The sequence below is a fragment of the Tupaia chinensis genome, unplaced genomic scaffold, assembly GCF_000334495.1.
Source record: "Tupaia chinensis unplaced genomic scaffold, TupChi_1.0 Scaffold000370_1, whole genome shotgun sequence".
Classification (NCBI taxonomy): Eukaryota; Metazoa; Chordata; class Mammalia; order Scandentia; family Tupaiidae; genus Tupaia; species Tupaia belangeri.
This window is the reverse complement of record NW_006159867.1, coordinates 3,496,563-3,522,272: the sequence shown is the minus strand read 5'-3', so window position 1 is coordinate 3,522,272 and position 25,710 is coordinate 3,496,563. Positions and strand designations below refer to the sequence as shown.

Genomic DNA, 25,710 nt, shown 5'->3' with positions numbered 1-25,710 from the left:
ACATGAGAGACTAGAGTAAATGAGTAATAAAAGGCAAAACAATTGAGGCTCCTAGGGTGCTAAATTAAGAATTTATAGTCTGAAAGATGTCTCTGTAATCTCATTCAATTTTCTATTATTGCGCATCTTAAACAATTATGAACACAGATGACATAGCAATTTTTGCATCTAAATCTGTAAGGGTGATAAATATAACATGCAAAATTCATTTGATAGTGATGTTAATTAGTCTAATGTTCTCAAAACAAAGAAAAATAATGATCTTTAAAGAAAACAACATTTTGAGCAAGTAAAGCTGACTAGAACTATGCGATATGTTTTTATTCTAAAACAGATGGGACATTTACTATTTTAAAATAGTTAGTAACTGCGCCCAACATTCACATAAATAAGCATTGCAAATGCTCTGAGAAATAAATGTTTCTGGAGTTAAAAAATACATAACTATGAAACAAAAAAGATAGAATGTATTATTTCTGTAATGATATAGATAATAAAAATTGTTTTATTAAAAAAAATACTAGCTGTGGACATTTGGGTGATTCAGCATTTTCCCTTCAAAAAGAACTTCAGTATTGCTGTCCCTTTCAAAAATTCTGCTTTGGGAACCAGCAGTTAGCATAATGGCTATGTAGCTGGATTCCCAACCGTGGTTCACGTCCCGGACCCGGTGGCTTAAAACTCACGCCGGGCGCATGTGCGTGCATGCCCAAGATCCCGAGAGGAGAATGGAGGAGAAGGGATTACAACATGACCATCCCCCCTGGAGGGTGATTTCTCGCTTTCTGTCTCTATGTCTCTCTCTGTCTGGCGAGCGCACGCACCTTCTAGCGAAAACCTCTCAAAAAAAAATTCTGCTTTGAAATTTATTTAAAATTATCTCCCAATGTGGGCTGAAGTATCAGGTCTCGGCGATATAAGACAGTTATGATTACAGAGACTGTCTTTCTGTTCTATATACTGCATATTTTTTATCTGACCAGTAAGTAAAACCAACTTCGACTAATACACTAGATTGACTTTTTGGAATAAGGCATCAGAGAGGTTTTGGAAAAATAATTAGTTCTTTGAGATAGATTAATCTTCCGGTCTTTAGTTGCTTTTTTTAGTTTTGACCATATTCACAAGTAAGGTATCTTGTGCTTTTAATAGAACTCAGCAAAATCAAACTGCCGTTTGTGTTCAAATGTGCCCTCCTTTCTAATTTGGTATACACTCTTCAGATAGATAATGACATTAAAAAAATAAATAAATAAATAACTTAGTGGGGGACCAGCAGTTGGCATAGTGATTATGTCACTGGACTCCCACATAGTCAACTACGGTTCAAGTCCTGGACCTTATGGTATTAAACTCATGATGAGTGTGTAGGTGTTCATACCCAAAATCCCAAGAGGAGAATGGAGAACGGATTGTGGCATGGCCATCCTCCCTGGGGGGTGATTTCTTGCTTTCTGTCTCTCTGTCTCTCTCTGTCTCTCTGGCAAGTGCATGTACCTTATAGAAGAAAAAAAAATTCCTAAAAAAAATTTAATGGGCCAATTGGCAGTGTGATGTTTTGGAGATTTCACAAGGGCAACTGTGCGGTTTGAGTTTGGGACCCGGCAGCTTGAAAACCATGTTGGGCACATGTGCATGCAAGCCCAAACTCCCCAAGATAGGGAGGAATGGAGGAGAAAGGATCACAGCATGACCATTCCCCATGGACTGGAAGGTGATGCTTTCTCAGTTTCCCTCTGTTTCTCTCCAGTGAGTGCACACACCCTCTGGCAAAATTTAAAAAGAAACAAAAAACCTTAATGCCATCTTGTTAGTATATGCTACTAAGAAATTAATATAGTCTAGAAAGTATTAAAAGCATATGTATTAGTGAAATTTTATGATATTTTGTTGGTGAATGAATATGACCAACTATAGCTTAGATAACGTTTTTCAACATTTTTATCTTTTTGGCCTGTTTTTATTTCTGAGGATATCAGTGTCATCTGATGTTTGCATGTAAGAAATAGAAATGCCTACATAAAAAAGAAGGTATAGAGGACAGGCAGGTGGCATAGTGGTTAAGGTGCTGGATTCCACGTGGCTAACCACGTTTTGAGACTTGGAACCACAGCTTGAAAATCATGCCAACTGCATGGCATGAGTACTCAAAATTCCATGAGAATGGGAGAGAAAGGATTGTGGTGGACCATCCCTCCCAGGGGATGATTTCTTACTGTCTCACTCTCCCTCTTTCTCTCCAGAGAGCACACATTCCCTATGGCAAAAAAAAAAAAAAATTAAAAAGGAATGTTTTACTCATTATATTGGAATTAAATGAAAATAATCAGAATATTCTTGCATAATTTGCATTATTTTAAAATCAAGGCTCATTATACTTTTTTGACTTAAGGTATTAGATTAAGTCTCAGAATCCATACTTTTTTCGAGAACTGTAATATATTAGGTGCATATTAATTTTAAAAAGTAGTATTTTAAGCCTCCAAATATTTTATGTGTGGAAAGTATATGTTCAAAGTGACAATTTTAATTTTGAGCTAGTACAAAACTTACTGTGTACAAATAGTTAATCAATAATGCTAATGAAATTAAGAATTTTTTAAAATTTTATTTATTATTTTGGAGAACTTTTTGCTATAGGGTACGTGCACTCACCAGAAAGACAGAGACAGAGACAGAAAGCTAGAAATTACTCCCTGGGGGGATGGCCATGACGCAATCCCTTCTCCTCCATTCTCCTTTCAGGATCTTGGGAACGCACGCATACACTCCCGGTGTGAGTTTAAGCCACCAGGTCCGGAACTCTAACCGCAGTTGGCTACATGGGAGTCCAGCGACATAGCCATTATGCTAACTGCTGGTCCCAAGAATTTTATTTTCTTTAAATCATATTGTTTGCTAAATCAATTGTTATTGCTCTTTTATAAAATACAGAATAACAGAGTATATAAAAGTTACATCAAATATTTTTCCTTTATCAAAAAATACCATTTTAACCATCAAATAACTTCCCCCAAAAGGTAAAAATATTGGTAAATTCCATAGTACATACATAAAATCGCCCATCTTTTTAAAGATCTAATTCAATCCACATATAAAGCATGGCTCTACTAAAAATGACAAAAGAGCAAAAATCTTTAAAAAAAATAGTGTGGAAGTTACTTTCAGGAAATATAGACTCTGAATTTTCTCAAGGAGAAATGTTCTTAGCCTGGGAACTTCACCTTCTACAAGCATGTTATTAAATTTTAGTTCACAGAACAAAAACCCTCAACTGACTTTAAAAGCCTGCAAAGAAAGATAAAGCAAGGTCAGTTCTGCAACTTTTTAGTCCTAATATATTAAGAGCATTTTCTTTAACATTTTAACAGTAACTTAGATGTTGACTGTTTTTCTATCACAAACATGGAATCCAAGAGGTATGTATAGAAGGAGAGAAAGGGGATAATATAATAAAATACATGTTGTTTTATATATATATATATATGGTGGTTAAGGCACTGGACTTCCACGTGGCCAATCATGATTCAGGACCTGGACCTGACAACCTGAAATTCACACTGTGCAGGACCATCAGGTGGCATGGTGGTTAAGGTGCTGGACGTTCCCACATGGCTGACCACAATTCGAATCCTGGACCTGGTGGCTTGCTGTCTCATTTTCCCTCTCTCTCTCTTTATCCCTCTGGTCAAAATAAAATGAATGAATGAATATATAAAATTAAATAAATAGTTCTAAAAAGAAAAAAGGAAAGAAATTCACACTGTGCATGTGTACATGTGTGCCCTTAATCCCACAAGTAGATTGGAGAACAAGAGATTGAGCATAGCCATCATCCTTGGGGACTGATTCTCATTTTCTCTCCATCTGTCTCTGTCTCTCCAGAGAGGGCACATAGCCTATAGCAAAACTCTCCAAAAATCAAAACTTATGTATTTATGTATATATAATATATATATGTATATATAAATATGTATATATGTAAATTATTTTGAGCTAGCCCTATAGCCTAGTGGTTAAGATAGAGGAATCCTACCTGCTTCAATCATGATTCAAATTCTCACCCTGTGGCTTGCAAAACACACTAGGTACATGTACCCGTGTACCCCAGATCCCAATAGGATGGAGATATAAAGGGATTATAGCATTATCACACCTCTTTGGAGGTCCTTTCCCCCTCTCTATCTCTCTCTGTTTCTGCCTCTTGTCAAGCACATGATGCTCTGGCAATTAAAAAATATATGTTGGCTCTATCTTTTTATATATATATATATATATGTATATATATGTATGTATGTATATATAAATATATATATGTATGTATATTTAAAAGTATATATAAGTATATATATATATACACACACAGATATATATACACACACATATATATTACATATTATATGTTATATATAACATTATATAAAATAATGTAATTTATAACATGTATATCTCATATATTTTATGTTTTTGTCATGGGACATTCATGCTCACTAGCGAGAGAGAGGGAAAAAAAGTGAGAAATCTTCCTCCATGAGAATGGCCACGTCATAATCCCTTTCCTCGTTCTTCTGTCAGGATTTTGGGCACATATGAACATGCACCAGGCATGATTTTCAAACCAAGTCTGGAACTTGAACTGTGTTCGGCCACATTGGTATCCAGCATTTTAAAGACCATGACTCCTGCTGGTCCCTAAAATTCCTTTTTAATGAAAGAGGAAATGGCTATTACTGTTCAGAAGGGGAGCAATATCCATCTAGAATCTAGAATCATTGACTCTCCATAAATGAAAATAAAAATAGCATCTCTTGAAGAATAAAATACGTTATTACTTCAATTAGCTCCAAAACAAAACATTGAGATTCTCTTCTCCATGTGGTAGATTGAAATTCTCTACTTAAGAAATATTCTCTCTCCTACCGTGATTTATACTCTTATGATGCCATTTACTGAAACTCCAGGGAAGATTTACATAGTAAGAAAACTTCAGATGTTAAAGGTATGCTGATATGTCACATGGCAGGAGTGAGGGTGAAAAGCAGAAAATTCACATTGAGCAACAACAACAAAAATCCAAACTATAGAATCTTTGCGCACATCGGTCCCGTAGATATCAAACAGCACGATATACTGGTACAATGTGGGTTTGGTAGCGGGCCATGCTGACTGCCACAGTACAACACAGCTAAATTGGTTTGAAAATATGAAGAAAGGGGCCCCAAACTAATTTTATTCTGTATGCATTTGTAGATATTTCTCTTGAGACAATGGTAGAAAATCAAAGGGCAGCAGATGTATAAACCCTAAAACAGGAAGGGACATGTGGTGAACCTTGAGAAAATACCCTTGTAGAAAGTTTTCATTTGTGGTTTTGGGCTGGTCCAATAAATGAGCAAGCTTTTAATTATTTTTTTCCCTCTACACACCCCTTTCATTCCCCATAAAGTGTGCATATGTGAATAGTAAAATAGAAGAGCAAATTAATCCAAAGTAAGCAAAAAAAAAGAAAGAAAGAAATTAAAAAATAGAGCAGAAGTCAATGAAATTAAAATCAGGATATCTATGGAGAAAAGCAACAAAACCAAAAGCTGGTTCTTTGAAAATGCCAGTAAAATTGATATAGGTCTCACAAGGCTAACTAAAAGAAAGAAAGAAAAACATAATAATAATAATAATAATAATAATAATAATATAATGAATAAAGACATCATTAACCATTGCATGGACATCAAAAGGATAATAAAGGAGTGTTATGAGCAAATATATGTCCACAAATTAGATAACCTATGTGAAATAGATCAATCCTTTGAAATAAATAATCTTCCAAAAAATAGCACAAGGAGAAGGAGATTGCATAGAACTGTGTTTATTAAAGAAATCATAGGCCAGCCAGAAGGCATGGTAGTTCTGGCACTGGATCCAACATGTCTGACTGCATGAACTGAATCCTGGACCTGGTGACCTAAAATTTTTGCCAAGCATATGTGTACACATACCCAAATCCTGAGAATGGAGGAGAAAGAATTACAGTATGATCATTCCCCTAGGAGACAGTTTTCTCTTTCTCTCTTTTTTCTGTCTCTGTCTTGGCAAGTGCACACATCCCATAGCAAAAAAATAAATAAAAAAATAAAAAAAAATAAGAGGAAGAAAGAAAAAGAAATCATATCAATAATTAGTATACTTCCAAAATAGAAACCACTGCACCCAGATGAATTTACTGTTAAATTCTACCAAATAATAATAATAAAAAAATTCTACCAAATAAAAAAGGAAGAAAATTATATTGATTTTTTTAATGATCTCTCCCTTGAGATAAAGTAAAAAAGAATGAGGCCAGCGTTTTCTTTTCTTTTCTTTTTTTTTCTTTTGTAGAGAGGTCTGTGCTATAGGGCGAATGTACTCACCAGAAAGACAGAGAGAGACAGAGAGACAGAAAGTGAGAAATCACCCCCCAGGGGGGATGGCCACGCCACAATCCCTTCTCCTCCATTCTCCTCTCGGGATCTTAGGCATGTATGCACATGTGCCTGGCATGAGTTCAAGCCACTGGTTCTGGGACTCAAACCAGTCAACTATATGGGAGTCTAGCGATATAGCCATTATGCTAACTGCTGGTCCTGAGGCTAGCATTTTCTTAATATCAAACCAAAGACATTACAAGAAAAGAAAACTACAGATAACATTTCTCATAAACACAAACCCAAAGTCTTTTAAAACTATTATTAAATATAATACAATGAGGTGTAAAAAGAATTAAACACCCTAACCAATGAGTTTATCCCGCATATGTGAGACTCATTTCGTGTTCAAAAATCAACTATGTAATCTATCAAATTGACAGTCTGAATAATGAAAATTAAAAAGAATTCCAAGATTATATCAGTAGATTAAAAATTCATTTGTCATATACACTACCATTATTCATAATAAATACTCTCAGCAAACTAAAAATAAAGAGAAATCCTTAACTTGATAAACAATATCTACCAAAAAAAAAAAAAGCTAACATACTAATGATAAGAAACTAGAAATTTTTCTATAAGATTAGGAAAAAAGCAAAATGTCTCCTCCCGCAACTCTTTTTTTTAAAAAAAAGTACTAGAAGTCCTAGCTAATGTAATAAGACAAAAAAATAAATAAATAAATACAGATTGAAAAGTAAGAAATAACACTGCCTTTGTTTGTAGATAAAATGATTGATGTTGATGTAGAAAATAAAAATAAATAAATACTGACCAAAAAAAGGAAAAATATCTCTTAGAACCAATAACCAATTATATCAAGGTTATCAGTACAAGGTTAACATACAAAAGTTAATTGCTTTTATCTACCCCAGCAATTAGTGAATAATTTTGAAATTAAAAATATATCACCACTTATATTAACACTAGAAAATCCTATACGTAGCTATAAACATAACAAATTGCAAAGGTTATATATGAAAAACTAAAATATGATAAAAGCAACTGAATAAATGAGGTATTTCATATTTGTGTATAAGATGACTAACTATGGTCTTGATGTTATTTCTTCTCACTTTGATGCATAGATCCACAGCCATCTCAATCCCAATCCCAGAGTTATTTTTTAGATATTGACAAATGGATTCTAAGATTATATGTACATGACCAAAGAAGATATACAGATGACAAGTAAGCACATGAAGAGATGTTTAATGTTACATGTCATCAGGAAATTGCAGATTAAAACAGTGATGATACTACTACATACCTACTAAAGGGGACAATTTTCAAAACACTGACAATACCAACTATTGGTGAGAATGTGGAGGAGTACGAACTGTTGTTCATTGTAGATGGAAAAAGAGAATGATATAGACATGTTTGAAAACGCTTTGGCAATTTCTTACAAGTCTAAACAGACTGCTCAGACATGATCAAGCCATCTTTGTTAGCTCTTGGTATTTACACCAAGGAATGGAATCTTATGTCCACACAAAAGCCTGCCCATGGAGGTTCATAACAGCTTTATTTAAGATTGCCCAAACTAGGAACAATCAAGATATCCTTCAGTAGTAAATGTGCCTCTGTGGTGTGAGGTATTGATAGTAGAGGAGGTTATGTGCACTCTGTATGAAATATTACATATCAGGCATTAGGCCCAACAATTATATAAGACAAGTAAAACATGTTTATCAAAATAAAAAAAAAGAAAAACACTAGTTCAAGAATGAATGCAGAAGTTTTAGATATAATACGAAAAAACTGGAAATAGCACAAATGTCCATCAACAAAAGCATAGAAAGCGCATTGTAATACATCAATACAATGAACCACCAGTTAGCAATTGAAGTGAATTAACTACTGGTATGACTTGAATGAGGCTCAAAAATATTGAATTGAGGGAAAAAAGCAACATAGAAGTAGTCTATACCGTATACTTGTACATATATGATATACAACAGATAAAACTAAAAACTCGTGATAAAAGTTTAGTTACATGCATGTGTGGATCTGTGGTGTAGCGGGGTGGGGTAACATTGCATTGACTGGGAAGGGTCACGAAGGTGTCTTCTGGGATTATGGAAAAATATTATTTATCTTATTTTGAGTAATGGTAACACACAAGCATGTGTACATTGACACATTTCACCCAACTACAAATATAACTTTCTTGTATTTTCTACTTAAAAATATGTCTCAATAAGGGAAAAATGTTTGACTTTTACTACTTAAAAGCTATCTCGATAAGGGAAAAATATTTGACTTTGTCCTTTCATTATATAACCTAATTATTCCATTTTTCCTCAATAATTTGATTATTACTTTCAATATCTATAAGAGTTTTACTCTTAACTACTCTCTCTGTATTCAGTAGTCTTCCTTTTCTTTCTGGAGATATTTATCATACTCTTTTTGCTTCATCATTGTTCTCAAGGCCCTATCACTTCTGTTTTTCCTTCAGTTGTGGATGTTTCAGTATTTTGCCTTGTTCCACAGTGATTTTGCTTTTCAGATAACCCATTTTGTTTCTCTGTATGGTTATCTTTTAAGCTCTAAGGAAAGTCAGCTCTTTTCATTATTAATGGCTTCCTGGAGTTTGGCCACAAGCCTAGGCCTTGAGATCAAGGGGCTTATACTTTTAGAAATGTAGCCATAAATTGAGGGACAGAGTCCCTGTTACTGCAGTTGGGTTTATCTCTTTCTTTGTGATCTTCTTCCCATGCTCCTTGATTAAAGATGCTTTATCTTGTGCACATTCATCCTTCATGGAAATGACATAGCCCACAGCAGTGGTTAGTGAGATGTTCAGGGCCTACTAGGCAACTTGCGTATTCTACAGTATCCCAAAACACCAGGCTACAAAATCACCCTGCACCTGCCTCTGGCAGAATGCAAGGCTTGCTCTGCATTTTGTATCTCATGGGTATATACACATCTAGACTTTGTCTGGAAAGCTTTTCTTTCCCCTCTTGGTTTACTTATGTAGTTCTTTTAGGTTTTTGGTCTATGTTATCTGAACAAAGAAATGTCCTCTGACGAAATTCTAAGATAATTAAGTCAGAGCCTTCTGTATATCCTGAGGTTAAGTTGTCCCAGGAGAACCTGGTATTTCCTATGCTACAGGAATTTACTAATCACTGTTATTAATAGTTCATTTATTTGCCTGTTTCCCCTAGAAGATAATAAATGTCATAAGGGCACATAAATCCTACTTTCAATTTCACTTCCCAAATTATCCAATGTATATTATAATATTAATAAAAATCAATCTTGAAAAGTTGAATATAGGGGCCAGTAGGTGGTATAGTGGTTAAAGCACTGACTCCACATGGCCAATTGTGGTTTGAGTCTCAGATCCGGTGGCTTGAAAATCACACCAGGCATGTATGTGTCCATGCCCAGAATCCTAAGAGGAGAATGAAGGAGAAGGGATTGCACTGTGATTGCACCCATCCTCCCAGAGCGGGTGATATCTCACTTTGCCCCTCTCTGTCTCTCTCCAGCAAGCACATGCACCCTATGGAGAAAATCTTAAAAAAAAAAAAAAAGTGGAATATAAAAATGTTCAACCCATAAGGCAAGACAAATCTTGATTAGCTCCATGTAATAGAATAAAAATCAAAACGTGCAGTCATACATGCACACACATTATATTTTGAAAATCATTTTAATTTCACTGTCCTGAAAAAAACAAAAGAAAACAAGCAAAAAAAATAAGTCTACACTCTAGATATTTCCAACAATTGTATTCAACTGCCTTTATCTGTAGATAAAATTGTGTTACTAAGGTTTATCCACATTTAGAGCCAGGCTAATAGCTGATGGTGACGATAAAGGAAATGCTTTTAGTCTTAGAATAGCAGTTAAGGATAATAAGTAATTTTTCTTGATAGATGTAAGAGAGAACCTTAAGAAAGGATCAATTTTTAGAAATTTCATTTTGGATGTCAGACAATGGGATGGAATGGCAGACACTGCCCTAAATATTTTCATAGACCTCACATAACCAAGGGCAGGCCAAGAATCGGTCCATGGTAGAAAAAACACTCAGATTTTTTTTTTTCCTTCTGATTTCTGTTTCTGTGGCTAAAAAAAAGACTCATTATTATTTTGAGTAGATCAATTTCTTTGAGGGGCACTTAACTTTTTTCTTAGGTAGACCATCTCCTCTTTCTTCTTTAGGTTTTGGGATATATGTACATGTACATATTTAGGCCAACTCTGTAACCTAAACCATGGTTGACCATGTGGTTTCCAACACTGCAGTTTGGTTTGCCAACAACTGTGCCACCAGACGGAGCCTACCTTAACTTTGAAGAAACTGACTTCTCTTTCAATGTCTCTGCTGTAGAAAAGGACTCCATGTCTCTCTGTCGTGGGTGAGAGACAAAGAATACAGAAACCATATGAGAACAAATGAGTATGGGACCAGGAACTACTAGCATAATAAGCTGAAAATTTGACATTTTCAAAAAGCTGAGGTTAAAATGACAGCACGGCAGGATTAGTTTAAGAGTAGCTAATAGAAAGGAATTCTGATAAGAGTTATTTTTAATGAAGAGGTTATGTCGTTGCCCTTTTTCATTTATTAGATATAAAGTAAGTAATATTAACAAAATTCTAATGGAGAAATCTGAGAGTTTATAGAGCTGTGGAAAGGAGATCCAGAGTTTCTAGAAAGAAAAGATGGATTTGAATATCTATGTTAAAATATTTTATTTGAACTCTATGAGACAGAGCCTTGAAGAGGACCAAAAATGTTGGTATAGAGGAGTTTATTTTAAAATATTAACAAAAATACCTTGTAGCAACCATCCTTAAATATTTTCTCATTCATAATAATTCACCAGAGGCAGCTTTCTCTCCCTTTTCATATATATTCTTTATAAGAATGTATCCAATCTCAAGCAGCAAATTTCAATAGTGCAAATCTGCAATTACTTCTGCACCAAATTATTATAAATTATATATATATATGTGTGTGTGTGTGTGTGTGTGTGTGTGTGTATAAATATATGTATATACCTTTATGGTTACACACACACACAAGTATATTATCATTTGGGAACCTATGTGAAGGACACTGTTTACCAAGGTTTTCCAAATGATAATGTCTGACTTAACAGCAATGCAAAAAACTACATTTCTCACCATCGTATTGTTTTTGTCTTTACTTCTTTTAGTGAATGTGTTCACATTGCTATATAATATTCCAAAACATCTCTTAATTTAATTTGGAAATCTTTGTATTCATCTTTATTTGGGATGAAGTTGTAGTTAATTCTGCCTCTAATGTACTTCTCAGAGGGTGTGTAGAATAATATAAGGTTGGTACAAAAGCAATTGCTGTTTAGGGCCATGAATTTCAAATCATTATCACTAGGTGCAAACACATCTTTATTAATAAAAATAGGAACCATGACAGTTAACATATTTGTACCAAAGAGAAATACTTTGTTTATTCCTGTAACTTAAAAATGAATGTTTTGGAATTTGACAAACCCTTGGAAAGCACCTTCTGTATCCCACTAGTTTGGGAAGCAGTTTCTCTTCAAAAACATGTTGAGATGCTTGAAGAAGTGGTAATGAGTTGACAAAAGATCAGGTGAATATGGCAAATGAGGCAAAACTTTGGAACCCAATTTGTTCAACTGTTGAAGTGTTGGTTGGGGGATGTGTGGTCAGGTGTTGTCATGGAAAAGAATTGAGACCTTTCTTTTGATCAATGATGGCTGTAGGCATTACTGTTTTCAGTGCATCTCGTTGATTTGCTGAGTGTTCTTCTCAGATGTAATGGTTTTGCTGGGATTCAGAGAGCTGTGGTGAATCACACCCCAGCAAACAGTGACCAAGAACTTTTTCTGCTCCAAGTTTGGCTTTGGGAAGCGCTTTGGAGCTAGAACAGTTCAAGCACTCAGCTGGTTGTAGCCAGTGGTCATTAAAAATTCCCTTTTGGTCAGACATCACAAATGAGAAATGATTTGTCTTTGTTTGTGTAGAATAAGAGTAGATGATACTTAAAGACAATTATTTTTTGTTTTACTTTCGGTTAGCTCATGAAGCACCAACTTATTGAACCTTTTTACTTTTCCAATTTGCTTCAAATGCTGCGCAGTCATAGAATGGTAAATGAGTTCTTGGGCAACTCCTCCAGTACTTGTAAGAGGGTCTTTCATGATTGCTCTCAATGGTCGTCAACTCTCGGTGGCCAGCCACTATCCTTCTCATCCTCAAGGCTCTCCTCTCTTTTGCAATACTTCTTGAACCACCGCTACACTATACATTCTTCAGCAGTTCCTGGACCAAATGCATTGTTGATGTTCCAAGTTGTGTCCACTGTTTAATGATCCATTTTGAACTTAAATAAGAAAATCACTCAAGTTGGCTTTTTGTCTAACATCATTTCCACAGCCTAAAACACATATAAAATAAATAGCAACTAATGAATCATTAGCGAAAATACATAAAACAAGAAATGTGCATTAAAATGATACATAACATAACCACATCTGTTTAAGAATGTATCCAATATCAAGCAGCAAATTTCAATAGTGCAAATCTACAATTACTTCTGCACCAAACTATTGTAAATAGTAAGAAATAAGAGAACAGTTAGAGTGTCAAAGTTCAAGCACTAATAAACACATGATTTGAAATGGTCTTTTCACCAACCTAACCAAGGTTTCTATCAAATTAAACATTTATAAGTAGCTGCAAGATATTTGGTAAATAATCTGTATGCTTGAGGCCTCAGGATGATTTGTAATAAGTGTTTTAATGTCAAAAGATTCTAACAGAAGATTTTGTTTATCATGAAGGGTATTCAAATGTATGAGAGATTTGCATTCAAGTGCCTTCTCAGTCTAAACAATAAAAATGAATGCTAAGCGATTACATCAGAAAAACAATGAATAATTAACAATTAATAAATAAAAATATCAATATTAATCTTTCCAAAGTGCCTGAGAATCTAAATAGTTATTGAAGAGTTGGTAGATGAAAGATTTAATATACCACCATAAGAGAGAGAAGAAGGGGCTGACAGGTGGTGTGGTGGTTAAGGGTGCTGGATTCCTACATGGCTGACCACGGTTTGAGTCTCAAACCTGGTGGCTTGCTTTCTCACTTTCTTGCTCTCTGTGCCCCTCTCTGGCCAAATTAAAAAAAATAAATAATAAAATTAAACAACAAATTATTTCTTAAAAAAAATACCCTTCTACTCTATTAATAAAAAGGAAAGAAAGAAAGAAAGAAAGAAAGAAAGAAAGAAAGAAAGAAAGAAAGAAAGAAAGAAAGAAAGAAAGAAAGAAAGAAAGAAAGAAAGAAGGAAAGAAAGAAAGGGAAGAAAAGAGAGAGTAGAGAAGAAGACAGTGAATTCTGGGTGTTTTGTGCTATTTCCCATCTGGCCAGGAAGCTCCTTTTTGCTCAGATGGTGATTCAGCACTTCCAAACTGATTCAGATATTTTGGTTGCATGCAACCCTCTCATATTTTCAATTTTGCCAGGGAGTTGCAATTTTACAAAGTTCAACTAAAACATCGATTATAAGCATGAATTTGTCCTTAGACTGGATCTAGGTGAAAAATTTCAATCTTTCAATCTGATGTGAGTGACTTTTAAAGGATGGAAGAAGTAAGTTGTCCACTGAATTAGGAGACTTAGAATATTTTTCTATAAAGCAATATTATGAATTATAAAGATAATATAAACATCTATATTTGCTGAATGAGTGAGAATGAACAGAATACAAGGTGAAAAGTGAATACTATGAATCAGAAATTCGATAATATGGTGAGCTACTTATAAAAATATGGCCCAGGGTCAGTAGATGGCATGGTAGTTAAGGTGCTGGACTCCCACATGGAAAATCATGGTTCAAATCCTGAACCTGACAGTTTGAAAATCAAACTGAGCACAAGTGTGTGTGTGTGTGTGTGTGTGTGTGTGTGTGTGTGTGTGTGCCCAAAATTCCAAGAGGAAAATAGAGAAGAAAAAATTGCTGTGTGATCATCCCCCTGAGGAGTGATTTCTCTCCCTCTCTCTCTCTCTCTGGTGAGCACACACACCCTATGATAAAAACCTAAAAATCAATATATCTGTATCTAAATGTAGATTTAGATTTAGATACAGATATATCCCAGCTGTGTTGTGCAGTGGTAACATAATGCTCTATAGTGTTGGAAGCCATGTGGAAGATTGGGGTACAGTTCCTAGATTGACTTGTACATGCCAAATATACAGTCATCGCTAGCCCTGTTTATGACTGGCTGGGGAAGATTGCGGGAGGATGGTGGCATAAGACTCTCTTGTTGGAGTCTCCCTCTCTTTCTCTCTCTCAAGGAAAAAGTAAAAAGATTTATATATAGACGTGTGTGTGTGTGTGTGTGTGTGTGTGTGTGTGTATATATAAAATCAGGACAATTGTGAAATGCAGACAATAATATCACAAAATTTGAATGGCAAGGACAATCAGATGAGAGCATGTATTGGTCAGGTTGTTTACATGAAAGAGTCTTGCAAAATTCATAATCCTAAAATAAACATAAGTAAAGGAAAAGGAAGATTAGACAAGAGGGCAGGGTAAGTCAAAATTTATTGGTGGGAATGATCCTAATTTCAGTTTGCTTAGAGTTAATAGGCAGAGAAAATGGAAAAATTGTTATTAAGGACAAATGAGATATAATGAGAGTTCATAGGTAAAATGAGGTGACATCGTCTAGAATTTTTGTTTTTCTTTTTAACTTTACTCATGCAAGAAACATGAGAGAACAAATGGAAATTAGTGAACAGATGAATGGAGTAAAATCAGTAAACAAATAAGTAGCTTCAAGGTAAGCTTATAAAAGACAAGCTCAGTTCCATGACACAGTAGCAATGCTTTACTCAGAAGAAGTCAGATCCCACATGGTGACCATGGTTGGAATCCTAAGCTGGGTCAGCCCAAAGCACACCAGGCTTGTATGCAAGTGCCCAGGATGCAATGGGCTAGAGGACTGGGAGAACGGGATTATGGCATGACCAGAAACTGTGGAAGGTGCTGCTCTCTCCTCTCTCTCTCAATCTCTCTCTCTCTCCTCTCTCCCTCTCGCCCACCTCTCTCATGCATGCACATACACTCTATTATCAATAAAGAAATTATTTTGGGGACAAGCAGATGACGTAATGCTCATGTGACTGGACTCCCACATGGCCGAGCACAGTTAGGCAATTCCCAGAAGGGAGGCTTGAAACTAACATCAGGCATGTGAATGTGTATGCTCAGAATTGCCAGAGCAGACTGTAGAATGATTTATGGCATGGCCATCCCACCTGGGAGATGATTTCCCACTTTCCGTCTATCTCTCCAGTGAGCACATGCACTCTATAGGAAAAATATCTCTGAAATATAAAAGAAAAAAATAAAGGAATTTTAAAAAAGAAAGGCAATGAAAAAATAAATTTGGTTAAGGTTTTGGAAAACAAATTTCTATTGCTGATAAAATAATTCATTATAATCTTTTTTATTTCCATAAATAAAACTTTATCTTATTTCTACATTGAATTTCTAGTGACATAGCAATAATTATTTGCCTATGCGAAAATAAGATTTCTACTCTTATCTTTTCTTTTTTTTTTTAAATTAATTCTTCATCTTTGTTGTTATGGTTGTTAAAATACACATGGTATCAGAAAGCCGTATATTCAAATACCAGGCTTTCTAGCCTTTGTGTTTAAAGTTAAGATTTTGCTGAAATTGTTAGAAAAGAGATTGAGTTATAAGTTCTTTCTTCAAAAAGCAATACCCAAAATACATAATTTGAAATGGATAGCACAAGTTCCACTTTATATAAAGTAAGCAGTTTCAGTATGCTTACCATATAAATACTCTGCTAAACTTATACTTGTGAGTCTGGTTAAGGTTAGGAGAAGATCTATATCAACTTAATGAACTCTACTTCTGCTGACATAGAAAAAAAAAACAGTTTAAGTTAGAAGATGTTACTTTTATATTGAATAGGAAATTTTAACAGAAGCTAGAATTTGAGGAATGTCATTTTAAATAGATCTTTATGATGTATGATGTCCTTGTTTACTGAGCAGATTTTAAGGGTTTAGTTGCATGGTATTTTGCACCAAAAAATGTGTACTTATTACAAAGACACAAATGTAATTGTTTGATTAACCATTTACTGAACAATATTTAGTATTTCCCTCATTTGGTAAAAAATTCTTCAAGATACATTATTTAGTTTTCCATAGATATTATGGAAGTTTGGATATAGGTATTAATAAAAAATATTTATGTGCATATAACATTAACATAGATATCATATATCTATAGATATATTTTATACTTTCCCTTACACTGAATTTATATATAGTCTCATGAAAAAGACATAAAAGAAAAAAAACAAGACTCAATAAAGGAAGAATAATAAGTATTAGCCTTATTTAAATAATAGAATATTAAAATAAATAGAGTTCTTTCATTAGAATGGTATAAAATAATAACATGTTCAACTATAGACATATCAGAGTAAGGGAGTACATGTTTTGACTAAAATATATTGGGCCATGTCACCAAATGCAAATGTGAGCATATTGATTTGAATTTATTTACGGATTTTTAACCTCTGAGTATCATTTTTTCTTGTCTATATTGTAAGAATAGAAATAACAGGAATGATATAGGGATAGTTAATTCTAGAGGGATATAATAAAGTCAGTGAGACTTAAAAACTATATAAATGAAACATGCTTGTAATCTCTAAAATATGTTATCCTCAAACACAGAATGTTTGAATTAATTAGCAAAAATCTCTGCTAAGTGTTCAAGTAGCCATGAAAAAACAACAACAACAACAAAAATTGCCAGAGGATGTGTCTAACTCATTGGCAAGATAGTAGGAGAGAGAGAAAACACAGATAGAGAAATTGAGAGAGAACATGATAATTCACCCCTGGGATGGCCATGCTGCAATCTCTCCTTCCCCATTCTCTTAGGACTGGGCACGCACATACATGTGCCCTGCATATTTTTCAAGGAAATAAATTTTAGAATGGCATATTTTATAAATAGCATCATCTAATCTGCCATCAGTTAAGACAAAAACAACTGAAAACACGACTTCAAAAATTAGAATTTTTATATTTCCATTAATGTTTCTATTTCATCTCATGTACTGTATTTGGGGAGAAACATGAGAATATTCATGTTTTATTTTTCTTTTATTAAATATTAAGGGGAAAATATTCTAACAATTTATTTATTAAAAAAAAATCCTGAAATGAAAGACGAACACATTCATAGAGTGAAAGATTCAAAACATCCTAAGAGATGGGGGAACCAGCAGTTAGCGTAATGGCTATGTAGCTGGACTCCCACGTAGTCGACCGCAGTTTGCATCCCAGACCCAGTGGCTTAAAACTCACACCGGGCGCATGTGCATGCGTGCCCAAGATCCCGAGAGGAGAAATGGAGGAGAAGGAATTGTGGCGTGTCCCTCTCCCCTGGGGGGGGGGGATTTCTCGCTTTCTGTCTCTCTATCTCTCTCTGTCTGGCGAGCGCACGTGCCCTATAGCAAAAATATCCCCCCCCCTCAAAAAAAAAGTCCTAAGATATGGGAAATAGACATAATAGATAAAATATGAAAGTAAATTCAGGACATATTTTTAGACTCATGAATAATACTAAAATTTTCAAGTACCTAAAGGGGGAAAAAAAAAAGACGCAAATAACTCAAGGAGACAATACTGAGAAACAGAGATCAATCTTCTGTTGTGTTTCTGCTTTTGCTTTGCCTGTGTTTTGGATTTTACAGGGACAATAATAAATAACAATGGAAGGATATCTGCACTTTTTTTATACACATTTTCTCTTGCCATTCACATATAGAAGAAAAAGAAAGTCAGAATCCCAGGAATATTCTTTCCATGGCAACAAAATAGTTATGTAAAATTTCAAAAAGAATATAGCCCAGAAAAAGATAAGTATTCATTCAAATACAGGATCAAGATAATATCAATGATATAAAATATGTGAAAGATAATTCTCTTGAATCAAAGAAGAAAAAATATTAATAAAATTAGATACATCAGAAAAATGAGTTATTTCCTCAATTTTACATCGAAGTGTAACTACTGCCTACAATTTGTAAAGCATGTCATGAAAATAACTTAATATTAGATAAATATAATATAAAGAAAATGTTATTTGTAAAATAATGAAGTGCATTTAAAAAATAAAAAGGACTTTAAAAAGATGAACTAGGAAGACATAGAAACATTTAAAATTAAAAATGAAGTACAGGAATAATTGTAGGAAAGAGAAAATAAGAGAATAAAAGAATCACAAGTAAGTATTAGTTTAAAATCTATGTGCCTATTTTTTAATACCTGGACAAAAAAAAAAATTTCTAGGGTGTAACATCTTTAAAAAATAACTCTCCATGGGGCCGGCAGGTGAAGTGATGGTTAAAGACACTGGACTCCCATTTGGCCGACGATGGCTTGAGTCCCAGACCTGCCGGCTTGCTTTCTCGCTTGCTCTCTCTCTCTCTCTCTGTCACTCTCTAGTCAAATTAAAATAAGTAAATGAATAAAATTAAATAAAATAATTAAAAACAAGAACTCTCCAAGCTAGATATTTTAATGACAATGAAAACAATTAAGAATATTTCAGTGACCAAATGCTTTCAACTAGAAGATAGATTCTAAAGAATTTTCACAAGGAGATGCTATCGAAACACAAAGGAATAGATTATTTCTGTGCTATTCCAATTTCTTCAAGAAAATAGATAGTAAGGGAAAAATCAAGATACTCTTCGTGAATTAAAATAAAAAATGCCTACATTAAGCCTGAAGAAGAAGGCATGAGAAAGGAAATTATTGTAAAAAACATACCTATGGATTAAAAATAGTAATATATTAATGAGTAGAATCCAGGAAAACACTAAAACATTAAAGAAGTAGAATCCAGAAAAACATTAAAGACTTATGCAAGTGGCATCAAAATGAGGAATGTAGGACCAGATGGCAGCCCCGTGTAACAGAACTGGACCCACATGAGAAAGTCCTCATCCCAATTCCTACCTGTACGTGCCAGACTTACACGCATCTCTGTGACCCGTGCTGGCTAAGATGGATCATGTAGTGAAGAACCTGTTTGGCATGACTTCTCTTTGTCTCTCACAGAAGAAATATAAATAAGTAAACAACTTTTTAAAATGAGAAACACAGTAATTTGTTTGAATGCAATCTATTATATAACATACCCTATTGTAAATGTCAATACATCTTTACAGAGGTTCAAAATTCTTGTTCACTTTGGAATGTAGGAAGACTGGATACAATAGTTCTAACCCTTTTAACTACAATGAAAGAGTAAGTGGGGCAATTTAAAAAACCATCATTTCTTGGGACTAGCAGTTAGCGTAATGGCTATGTCACTGGGCTCCCACATAGTCGACCGCGGTTCCCGTCCCGGACCTGGTGGCTTAAAACTCATGCCGGGCGCGTGTGCATGCATGCCCACGATCCCGAGAGGAGAATGGAGGAGAGTGGAGGAGAAGGGATTGTGGCGTGGCCATCCCCCCTGGGGGGTGATTTCTTGCTTTCTATCTCTCTGTCCCTCTCTGTCTGTCTGGCAAGCGTAAGCGCCCTATAGCAAAAACCTCTAAAAAAAAAAAAATCATTTCTTGAGCTTCTCAGAGCACTAAAATTGCAAGGCTATTAACTAACTAACCCAAAATCAAGGAAAGACAGGCACCTCAAAAGGTATTGAGTATGGTGTACAAATAAACACCACTGAGCAATTCAGCTACATTTGTTGATGAAATGATTCCACCCTGTATGAGCCAGTCAGGTGATATAAAGCAGGGTGGGATTCAGAGGTAAGGAGAAATCACACCCACTTGCATCTTCTCCACAGACTTCATCAGGCACTTACAAAAAACTTGGGACCAGCAGTTAGTGTAATGGCTATGTCGCTGGACTCCCATGTAGCCGACCGCAGTTCGAATCCCGGACCCGGTGGCTTAAACTCATGCTGTGGGCGTGTACATGAGTGTCCAAGATCCTGAGGGGAGAATGAAGGAACAGGGATTGCGACCTGGCCATCCCCCCTGGGGGGTGATTTCTTGCTTTCTGTCTCTCTGTCCTTCTGGTGAGCTCACACTCCCTATAGCAGAAACCTCTCCAAAAAAAAAAAAAAAAGTTATCCCCTCAAATGGAGAAAGGGACCAACAGTTGGCATAATGGCATAATGGCATGTTTCTGGACTTTCATGTGGTCGACTGCAGTTCAAGTCCTGGACCCGGTGACTTAAACTCACGTCAGGTACATGTGCATGCATGCCAAAGATCCTGAGAGAAGAATGGAGGAGAAGGGATTGAAGTGTGGCCATCTCCCCTGGGGGTTGAAATAAAATAAAAATAAAAACTAAAGCAAAATAAAACTTACTCTGCGCATGTGTGCATGAATGCCCAAAATCCCAAGAAGAGAATGGAGAAGTGACTAGGGTGTGGATATTCCCCTGGGGGGGGGGATTTCTTGCTTTCTGACTCTCTGTCTTTCTGGTGAGCATATGTACCGTATAGCAACAATCTCTCTTAATTTTTTTTAATTCAAAAATATTTCAAAGTATAAAAATTTTTACTTTATATGCATTTTACTTTTTTGTAAATAGATACACAAATCTGTAAATACATATACTTTTAAATTTTATTTATCTAGGCAAAAAGATCATGAAATTGATTGAGAAAACTTTACAATAACCCAATTATAAAGTTTGTAAGACTAAATTTTTTTTGAGAGTTTTTTTCGCTATAGGGCGTGTGCGATCGCCAGACAGACAGAGACAGACAGACAGACAGAAAGTGAGAAATCACCCCCCGGGGGGATGGTCACGCCACAATCCCTTCTCCTCCATTCTCCTCTCGGGATCTTGGGCACGCACGCGTACATGCGCCCAGCATGAGTTCTAAGTCACCGGGTCCAGGACGCGAACTGCAGTCGACTACATGGGAGTCCAGCAACATAGCCATTACGCTAACTGCTGGTTCCCAAGACTAAATTATTCAGACTATGATCATAATATATCCTTCTATCTCTTTCCTTTTTTTTTTTTTTTTTAGAGAGAGAGATTTTTGCTGTAGGGCACATTTGCTTGCCAGAAAGACAGAGATAAAGAAAGTGAGAATTCACCACCACCACTACCCCGCCAGGAGGGTTGTCCATGCCGTAATCCCTTCTCCTTCATTCTCCTCTCAGGATCTCGGGCATGAACACACACTGACACCAAATGAGTTTTAAGTCGCCAGGTTCAGGACTTGAACCACAGTCAACTCCATGGGAGTCCAGTGACATAACCATTACACCATCTGCCAGTCCCTCTTTCTATTTCTTAACAGTGTTTTTATTATTAGATATTAGTTTTGAGATCATACCAAATTTATATGTAGGCAAGGACTTCAAAAAAATCTTGCAGAAAAAAATGTGAAATTAAAGTATGAGTTTATCTTTGTGCAAAATTATTTTTGAAAATCAAGCATTGCATTTACATACTGTGCATTTTCTGTAAACATTTTGAAGATCCCTCAAATAGATGTGTACTCAAAGAGATTTTATTTCTCATTGAAAAATTGATTTAAACAATTTGTGGAACTCCTTCATTACATTAAAGACATTTTTGGACCTACAGAACTACCATTTGAGCAGAACAGCCAGAGTCAGTCTGAGAGTTGAATTCATTATAGTTACAACCCATGATGGCACTAAACTGGAGGAAGAAAAGGGGTTAGGAGGATAACATAAACTTCAGGTTAATATCCTTACTAAATTTTAATTACATAACTTTTCATCCTTGAAGACTGCTTGAAACGTATATTTGTAAATGGGTAGTTTGGGTTTGTTTTCAGGGATTTACTCACTATTTGAGCAACACTTTTGGGTCTTACGAGGTTGAAGGCATGCACAGGAGTCTCATACATTGGGGACACTGGATCAATATCCTCATTTCTTTCTTCTGAAACAGAAAGAAAATTGACAATTAGTTTTAAAAAGAAAATCTATTCCAGCAATACAATTTTAAACATTCCCAGAGTCGACTAAATTTTTCATTGCTCTTCTGCCACCCCAAAACATTTTAGATCTAGAAATAATTTTATAGGTATATTTGGATGATGAAATATGGGACACAATATTGAAGTAAATATATTACTCTAGAGATTTGCATGCCTGGCAAAGGTGATTTTATTTTATTCCATTCTTGCTGTCGAAAAGTAGTTTTTTTGGGTTTTTTTTTTTTTTACTGAAACTGACATTTAATGGTGTAATTTTTATATCTGATCAATGAAGCTTTTATTTATATCAAGAGTTTTCATGATGAGAAAATAAAAGTTACAATTTACAACTCTTTCAGTCTTATCGAGGCCGATTTCCCGGGAATGGCTTTCCATATCAATTCAATTTAAAAGTTTACTGGATCAAATAAATAAATAAATAATCTTAGTACTTCAAACTTCTTAAGTTGCCTGCAAAGTGGAAATGTCACCATTGACTCCTACCACTTCGTCAGAGCTATTTTTGCTGAATTTTGTCTTTTGTTGCTAAATTCATTTTATCAGTTTTAGTCCTCTGCTTTACCTAATCATTCCAAAGACATCCTAGAAAGTTGAAGAGTTTGCAGTTCTCAAAATTCATTCTTTCTTGGCTTCGTATTATACATTTATCTGTCTTCTTTTCTGTCACCTTTTTATATCCTCTTTGTAATTAATTGACACATATGTACCTGAGGCACTGAACTAGGTCCTACACTGTATTACCTGTGTTTCCGCTCCCTGTTCTTCTCCAGATTGGCAATCTACTCTCACAACTTTAAATGCCAGCGTAATGCTGACCATTTACTTCAGGATATGTCTCCTTCCAAACTTTTCTAAAGTCCAAAATTACAGACCATCTAATTACTTTGCCTTTATTCTGAGGTTTGTTGTAACTATTTCTTACTAAACATCTCCAGAAATGAAAGCTTATCTATCTCCTTTGAAAATGTTCCCCCTTTAATAATACTCATCTCTTGGGGCCAGCAGGTGGTGTGGTGTTTAAAGTGCTGGGTTCCTATATTGCTGACTATGGTTCAAGACCCTGACCTGTGGCTGGAAAAAATATCACAACAAATAAATAATTAAGTATTAAAATAAAAATGAAATAAATAAATATTCATCTCTTTTAATAATACATTAATATCCCTGTGTACCCCAGACACAAAACTTGAAATAATCTCAGAAATCTATCCTCAAACTTATAAACACAGAAAGTTCTATTTGTTCTCCATTCCTACAATGTCTGTGTTATTATCTTCATTACTTTGAATTTTATACAACAACATCATCCTTTACTCGAATTTTGGAAATTTTATATACACACACACACACACACACACACACATATATACACACACACACACGCACACATATATATATAATATCAATGTATATCTTTATTATAGCTATACATGTATTTTCTTCATTAAAATTTGTACATGATGCATGCAGTCCCATAATGTAATTTTTAAGTGCAGTGCATAGGGAGCTGGATCCCACATGGCTGACCACAGTTTGGCATCTTGAAAAACATGTCAGGCATGTGTTATATGCATGTCTTAAATCCTGATGAACTAGAAAAACGAAGGGAAAACAATTGCAACATGAGTATGTCCCATTGCAGCAGTCTCTCTCACACAAAGTGCACAAAATACTGGCAATTACAAAATATGATTCAGAGACAGTTGTGTTATATTCAGTAACTTACATGATTATTCAGATAACCTACTAGATACTCCTTAAGTAAAAATAAACCATATTCTTTTTTTCCACAGTGGTATTTACCACCCGTCTCTCATTGCTATGGTCATTGCACAATATGGGATGATGAACTTATTATGAATCATGTTAATTGACATTGTCCTGAGAAATTACTGCAAAGATTTAGTTGTCAGCTCTTATTGATGCTTCTGGTGGTAATCATCTTATTTCATCATCATATTAATTTCTGTACTCATTTATTTTTAATTGAGAAAATACCAGAAATAAAACCTGGTCACCTATTTCAAGAGAGCTCATAGTCAATTTGCATGTGAAGAACGTTTGAGGGCACAGTAGGAAGCAGTTTTATAGGTGCTATGTTATGTTTAGTAACAAGTACTAAGTAGTCAGAGTCAACTCTGGAAGAGCTGGGCAGTAGGCTATGATAAGTTTGACTTGAAAGTTAGCTAGGACATCTAAAAATTCACTTCTGTATTTGGAACAAGACAACTTGAATCAAGAATGAATACTTAAATATAGCCCCAGAAATGGAACTAGCTATTAGTTGAATACTGACAATGGTTTGCACAGTGCAATTCAAATCTGGAACTCTTTTCTACAGACAAATCTGTTTCAGCAGATGTTGTTTTAGGGAGGATGGGATTTGTTTCTTGAACAATGATTTAAAAAAGGTATACAATTGCCAGAGAATGCATCTCTAAAAAAATATAAAGTACGTTATGCTTTATAAAAAATAATGTTTTATAATGTGATGAAAAATTTTATGAAGGCTTCTGATATCATATGAGTTTATAAACTCATAGTGATATTGATTTTGTAAATGGACAACTAACAGAAAGCAAGGAAAAGACTAAGAGCAATATTACTTTTTTAGAATACATTTGGATTTTCCCCTTAGAAAAAAGTACAGTATCTTTCAGCGAAGTTTTCCTAAAATAATCAGGTTTAAAGAATTCTAGTTGCAAATGTCTATTAAATAATATAATATAATTAATTAAGATGAAGTTTGTTATTAGCTATTATTATTTGTAATAGTAATAGTATTAGTGATATTTGTTATTAGCTATTACAAATAGTAATAGAAATTAATACAAACATCATACATTAGATTCATTTTTGATATTTTATTACTAACTTTTATTTTTCACATAGACTGGTAAACTATTCATAGAGCTTACCACAAGTTTCAGGTCTATAAGCATAATAAGAAGTACAATGTTGCTACAGTTTTCATTTTACTTTTAATTCTACCCTTCTCTAGGGCAAAAAAAACTGAAATATAATCCCCAGTTTAAGCTCTATGTGCAACAGAACATTTGCCATGATTCCATTAGGCAGCAACACCAACAGACTGGGGAAACAGAATTCTCCAATTTGCTGGCTAGATCTCTTAGTGTTCTCTTTGAAGGCATGTAATTTTATTTACACAATTTCCTTTCCCT

General features: G+C 34.8%; 1 pseudogene; it reads right to left on the bottom strand.

The window, feature by feature from the left end:
• Positions 1–4,986: 4,986 nt before the first annotated feature.
• LOC102493403 (40S ribosomal protein S6-like) overlaps positions 4,987–25,710 on the bottom strand; it is a 195,650-nt pseudogene continuing 174,926 nt past the window's right edge.